Below are 6102 nucleotides of genomic sequence, written 5' to 3'. Positions count from 1 at the left end.
CAAGATACCAAACACAACCCATCATCGATGGCACCATGCATGCGATGAGGGTAAAGTCCATTTTGAACTGAGAGGCTAATGCCTCACCTTCTAATCCTTCCAAGGATCTCTTCTTGGAATTCTTCGATGGGAAATTAGTCTTATAATGTCCCATCTCGTGACAATTAAAGCATCTCACTTTAGACTTGTCACCCTTCTTCCCTCCATGAGAAGAATTCGATTTGGAATGGGAAGCCTTCCCATTCCCTTTCCTTGCCTTACTCGCTAAGGCCATATTTTCTTCATCATCATCCTTGGATGAAGAACCATCTCGCGTACTCCTCCTGATCTCCTCCTGCATCATATCCGACCACAGTCATTCCCAATCTGACAGTTTCTCCCTTCCATTCACAGAGTCTTGGTAGCTATTCCAACTCTTTGGAAGGCCAAGGAGAGAGAGGCTCACCATATCATCATTGGCAGTAGTTATTCCCACATTGCTAAGCTCGTCTCTGTAGGTGGTGAGCTTGTGTAGATATGTGGAAGTAGTGTCGCCCTTCTCCATCTTGATTCTTCGAAGCTTATCCTTGAGTGCCAATTTCCTATAGTCACTACTATTCTGGTAGAGGCCCTTCAATGTCTTCCACATTGAAAATGGAGTATCCTTCCCATGGGGACTCGAGACAATATGGTCTCGAACTCCCTTAAGGATGATCCATCTCTCCATTGCCACACACTTCTTCCACTCAGCTAACTCTTGTGCATTAGTTTAAGCGAGCTTTGGGATTTCTTGATCAATGAATTCCTTCAAGCCATTGTCTTCTAATACAATGTCCATTCTATCTTTCCATGCTATGTAAATTGAGCTACCTTCCAAGGCATACTCGAGTCTCAAGCCATAGAACGCCATTGGCCAGCCTCGAAGTATGATATGAATTCAATTTGCACCTGGAACCCCGAACTTCAAACTTTGAATTCTCTTCTCAGTATACTGTTCACACCTCTAATACCATGTAGAAAATATGCTACTGTAGGTTAACCTGATAATGCAATACAAATCAAAGAAAAATATTATAGCCTACTTCTACTATCAATTTATGGAAGATTAAAGATCGAGTTGAATCGAGCTGAACAATATAACCAGAAGAAGAAGAATCAATGCACATGAAAGACATGAAAATACTTTGGGGAAAGCCTTAGCTAAAAACCCCACTATCTGTATTATCATACAAGGAAGAAATACATAGAGATTATACAAAGCCTTAGCTCTCACAGCTAGCCAACTCTCAATACAATCCTCACGGATTCTCACAGGTAATCCTGGCTTCTCACAAGCCTTCCTCTCTGCCATCCAAGCTCCTATTTCCTTGCGTAGTTCCTCTGGGATGATTCTCCTTCAACCAAGTGGAAAACTCATCTACCAAGTGGATGATCACCTGATCTCACACACTGTCAGAACTGCGAAATCCTCAAGGAATGATTCCTTTTGCATGCATGAGTTTTCTTTATAGGAAAACACATGCAATTGATAGTACATTTTCCTTGACATTTAAGTTAACTCGATCTTTCTCAGAATAGACATGCATGAGTTTCTAATGAGGGAATCTTCAGTTAACTAGAGTACACTAGTTGAGTGCATGCATGCATCAACTGATTGTGAACTCTCTATTAGTTCCTCAAACAATTTGGAACTAATTTAATTGGACTTAACTCAGTAAACTAAGTTAACTAATTACAACTCAAATATAACTCAATCTTATATCCTTAATTTAAGGGATAACTCTTGCATGATTTCAGAAAGACTTCTAACTTGAATTTCTCCAACTAATTAAGTCAAAATAACTTAATTAATTATTTCGAAGTAGCTATTAACACTAAATTCGATTTTAATTCACAATTTAATTCAAGGACAAATTAATTTGGAATATTCTTGTTGCCACATTTCAACACACACATGCATGCCAAAACACCAAAAACATACTCTAAGAATACATATTATTAGTTTGATACACTCTACTCTTTCAAGAAGGAAGAATATTATTACTCTTCGTGTGTAGTAATTTTATAAAAGCCCTCTGAAAGGGGCCAAAGTAAAAAAAATATGGTTAAGTGGATTACAATAAAGAATTCATTAGTTTTAATAAAGTAGCATTTTATCATTTTTAAAATGATGATAAATAATTTACATATTAATTTTTTAATACATTTTTTTTAATTATATATATATATATATATATATATATATATATATATATGTATATATATATACACATATATATATATATATACATATATATACATATATATACATATATATATATTAAAATATTAAATATAAAATATATACAATTGGATTGGGTTTAATGATTAAGAGTATGTGTTTTTCCCTAAGAGGTTACAAGTTCAAAACCAGAAAGGTAGAGTATGTATGCCTTCATATACTTAGCAATATGTGTGTCTTCATATATACTCAGTAGTCAAATTGATGGGCAGAGGTGGGTCCCTTCTCCCACAAACAAGGGGCTCTCATACACCAATTTGGTGTCTAGCTTGGCCATAACCTTAAAATTAGATAATAATAATAATAATAATAGATATATATATATATATATATATATATATATATATATATATATATATATATATATATATATTAATTTATAGAATATTATAATTTAATTTTTTATTTTTTTTTATGAAATATATATTATAAATTATTATAATATATTTTTTTAAACTAAAATTTTATTGATTAAACTAAAATATTTCTATGTGATTTTCGTCGAAGATTCTTCTCAAAATTGATATCGATCACAGAAGCCTAAATTCTCTAAACTAAAGTTATATAACTTCACTACAAGGAAATCAAACCAACCATAAATTAAAAATATATCAATGTATTTAATGCCCAAAAACGTATATCAAACTAAAGCGTTTAAATCCCAACAATCATGGTGGGACCTAACTAATATTTGTTTTAAAGAGAAAGCCAAGACAAAGCAAAAGAAATTATAGGGAGCTTAACCATGAAAATTTAAGAATAGAGCAAGGTTTCCACCTCGATTGGCTTCATCACATCCTTGTTGGTTGTTCTAAGAGTGAAGCCGAGAGTAAATGTAGGTTCTATGTAGGCAAGCCTTCCTTCGATGTCGACCAACTGCCACTGAATATCCTCCAGCATCATTAAAATATTGTCCCTCAGAGTATTACACTTGAGCAAGACCTCACCTATGAGTGACTTGAGTTGCTTATACAAGTCTATCATATGGAGGTACTATTGTTTTTGTATGCGCATATGCTCAATGTTGAGCACCAACGTAGCACTTTCATCCATCATCTCTGACTTCCAATGACACAATCACTCCTTCATTTCACTTGGCCCTTATTGTACTACTGTAGAGTTCGGTTTTGCTAAAAAGAGGATGAGGAATCAATGGGAAACGAAGCTCATGTACTCCCTGAGATCCATGACGATGCCCATCGCTTCTACAACTGGCACACTAGCTAGTCATGGCAGCGGTGGGAAGAAATAAAAATGAAGTTTTGGCAACCAAGACAAAACCATGAACTCATGTGTGTAACCAGAGGTCTACTGTGTCGCCATCGAAACCGGGGCACCACTCATTATGTAGTAACGAGAAGGGATGGAAAGAGTAAAGGTATGCGACAAGGAGGGCCATGACGAGAGTCTATAAACACTGTGGAAATATAGGGTTAAATTTGAAAAATGTTGAAATGATAAAATTTCCATCATTAGTTTCAAATTCTGAAAAGATGATACGAATTTGAAGCTAATGATACAAATAAATAAGTTACCATTCCAAATAGGGGAGTATTGTAGTGAATTAAATTTCATTAATTCATATTTTCTTATTCGATAACAACAATTAACTTTGGCCATAGTCAAGTAAGCCATATTTACTATTGACATTACTTTTGATGACAATGACCATACCCTCTACCATCTTTATCACATCACATCACATATCACCGTCATCATAGAACTTTTCTTAATACATTAATAATACTTATTTTTCATTTAATTATTATATTTTTAAATTTATAATTCATTTTTTAATTAAAATTTATTATTTTTTTAAATTATAATAGCGGTCTCAAAATTGAACTTAGTTTACTTAACTATTAACCATGTTTTTATTATATTGTATTTTATTAATTATTTAGATAAACAAAAATAACCATTTAGAATTCCAAATTAACGACTCTTCCAAATGATGCTTGTGCATACATATGCCCCTATGTCACTCATTACTAATTATATTGTATCTTTATTTTAACTCTACCAACAATGTGGCCTCATACAAATGGAACTCAAACAATAATGTGGCCTTAACCACTGTTTAGAAGATATCATAGATCTAAATTTCGTTTTATATGTGGCATAGAATTCATCTTTACACTGATTGGTCAGGATGTGGTTTACTTATTGAGTTCTATTTAACATGATAACCCATTTTGGTGACTTGTTGCGCCCTCATTGACATAATAACCTAGATTAATATATCCTGACGGTCATTCAAGTTTTGATAAAAGATAAACCATGCTTAATATCTAAGGAAGTGAAAGTTTACATCGGGGAAACTTACAGAAAGGCCTTTCATAACAGGCTTGTCTACATTCCTGATCCTTGCTGCATAAAATACCACAAAAAGCACGTAATTTATCGGCTATAAAGTATGTTTTAGCCGATTTCCCAGCAAATAAGCCACGCCTTATCAGATTTTGGAAGAATGAATCTCTGTCCGGCGCCTTGAGAGAGTTAAAGCAGATAACAGAACCAGAAGAATTAGGAAGACCACTCCAGCGAAGGAGGCACTGAGAGCACCGATGGCCTGGTCACAGAATGAATTGAACTGTTGGCAGATCGCAAACCAGTTCGTGCTAGTGTTTCCTTTGCGAGCCACATACACTATTGCTACAGCTGCCGCTGCTCCCGATGTACCCACAGCCACCATCACCTGTCATTACGATACTGCTATTCTTTACTATATCCAGAATATACACGGGTTATCAGAATATATCCAGAATATATACGGGTTATCAGCGATTTCACGTGAGCAAGTTCAAACCATTGAATTTAGTTAGATTAAGTGATAAAATTGAAAAGGCATCTGTGTCTAATTGCAAATTTTGTCAATATCCCTAGTCTAACTGTCACAAAAGAAAGCATCGTTATGCCTGATTACAGATTCTATAAATATCTCAGAATCTAACAATCATCAGAAAAAACAAACAATTGACTTATCTAATAACAATATCCTGAATCTGCAATAGACTTAAATTCAACAAAACTGAGTCAATTGTTTAAAGCTTAGGATTCCAAAATATTTTCAAAATTTACAATCCAATAAAGTTAAACACAACACAGTATACACAGTATACTTATTATTATAAATCGAAATTCTGAAGTATATGAACAATGCATATTAACCGTATCGAATAAAATGAGAATGACTCTCAACGCTGCTGCACGAGGTCTCACTATGTTCAGGATGGAGATAGGCAAAGATAACAGTAGGTATCCTCCCACAATGGCGTTGGCTATTACGAAGTATCTGAAATGATAATTAACAATTGATCTCAGGAATTATTCTGAAGATACAGTATGATTGAGAATCTCGCTAATTATTTAAGAAGAGGAGAAAGAGTAGTGTCATACGTACATGAAGGCTGATATGTTGTTGAATTTTGCTTCGAATTGGAAGAACTGGGTGAAAAATGGTAGAGTTTCATCAGTTGTGCCCATGGCAATAGCTGCAGAAACCGTGGCACCAATCGCAAGCAACCTCAGAACAAAGTCAAAGATTTCCACCCCTCTAATTCTCCATCCTACAGGAGGGGGAAGTGGTAGCTTCATGTATGTCTTCTCTGATACTGACTTCATCCTTAAGCTGTATGAGATGAAACTTGAAATTAATTTCTCGAACCTTGTAGCAAGGGCAAGGTGGCAGATAACGATTCAAGTAAATTAAGAGAAGTGGAGTGCAGAAAGAAGAACTCAGAGAAGTTGGGTACGAATTCTATCGGAACTGGCTATGAATTTAATCAAATAGTCTAGCAGAAATAGACAAATATTTGGATCAAAATCAACGTGTAGAGGAC

At 34.7% G+C, this 6102-nt stretch overlaps 1 pseudogene; it reads right to left on the bottom strand.

Moving 5' to 3' along the window:
- Positions 1-4715: 4715 nt before the first annotated feature.
- On the bottom strand, positions 4716-5885 carry LOC149209105 (casparian strip membrane protein 1 pseudogene; annotated as a pseudogene).
- Positions 5886-6102: the final 217 nt, after the last annotated feature.

This window comes from Pinus tabuliformis, chromosome 1_2 (assembly GCF_031772625.1).
Source record: "Pinus tabuliformis cultivar Carrire ecotype Pingquan chromosome 1_2, CPIR1, whole genome shotgun sequence".
Classification (NCBI taxonomy): domain Eukaryota; kingdom Viridiplantae; phylum Streptophyta; class Pinopsida; order Pinales; family Pinaceae; genus Pinus; species Pinus tabuliformis.
Note: the sequence above shows the minus strand (reverse complement) of the source record. Positions and strands in the feature narration are given on the sequence as shown.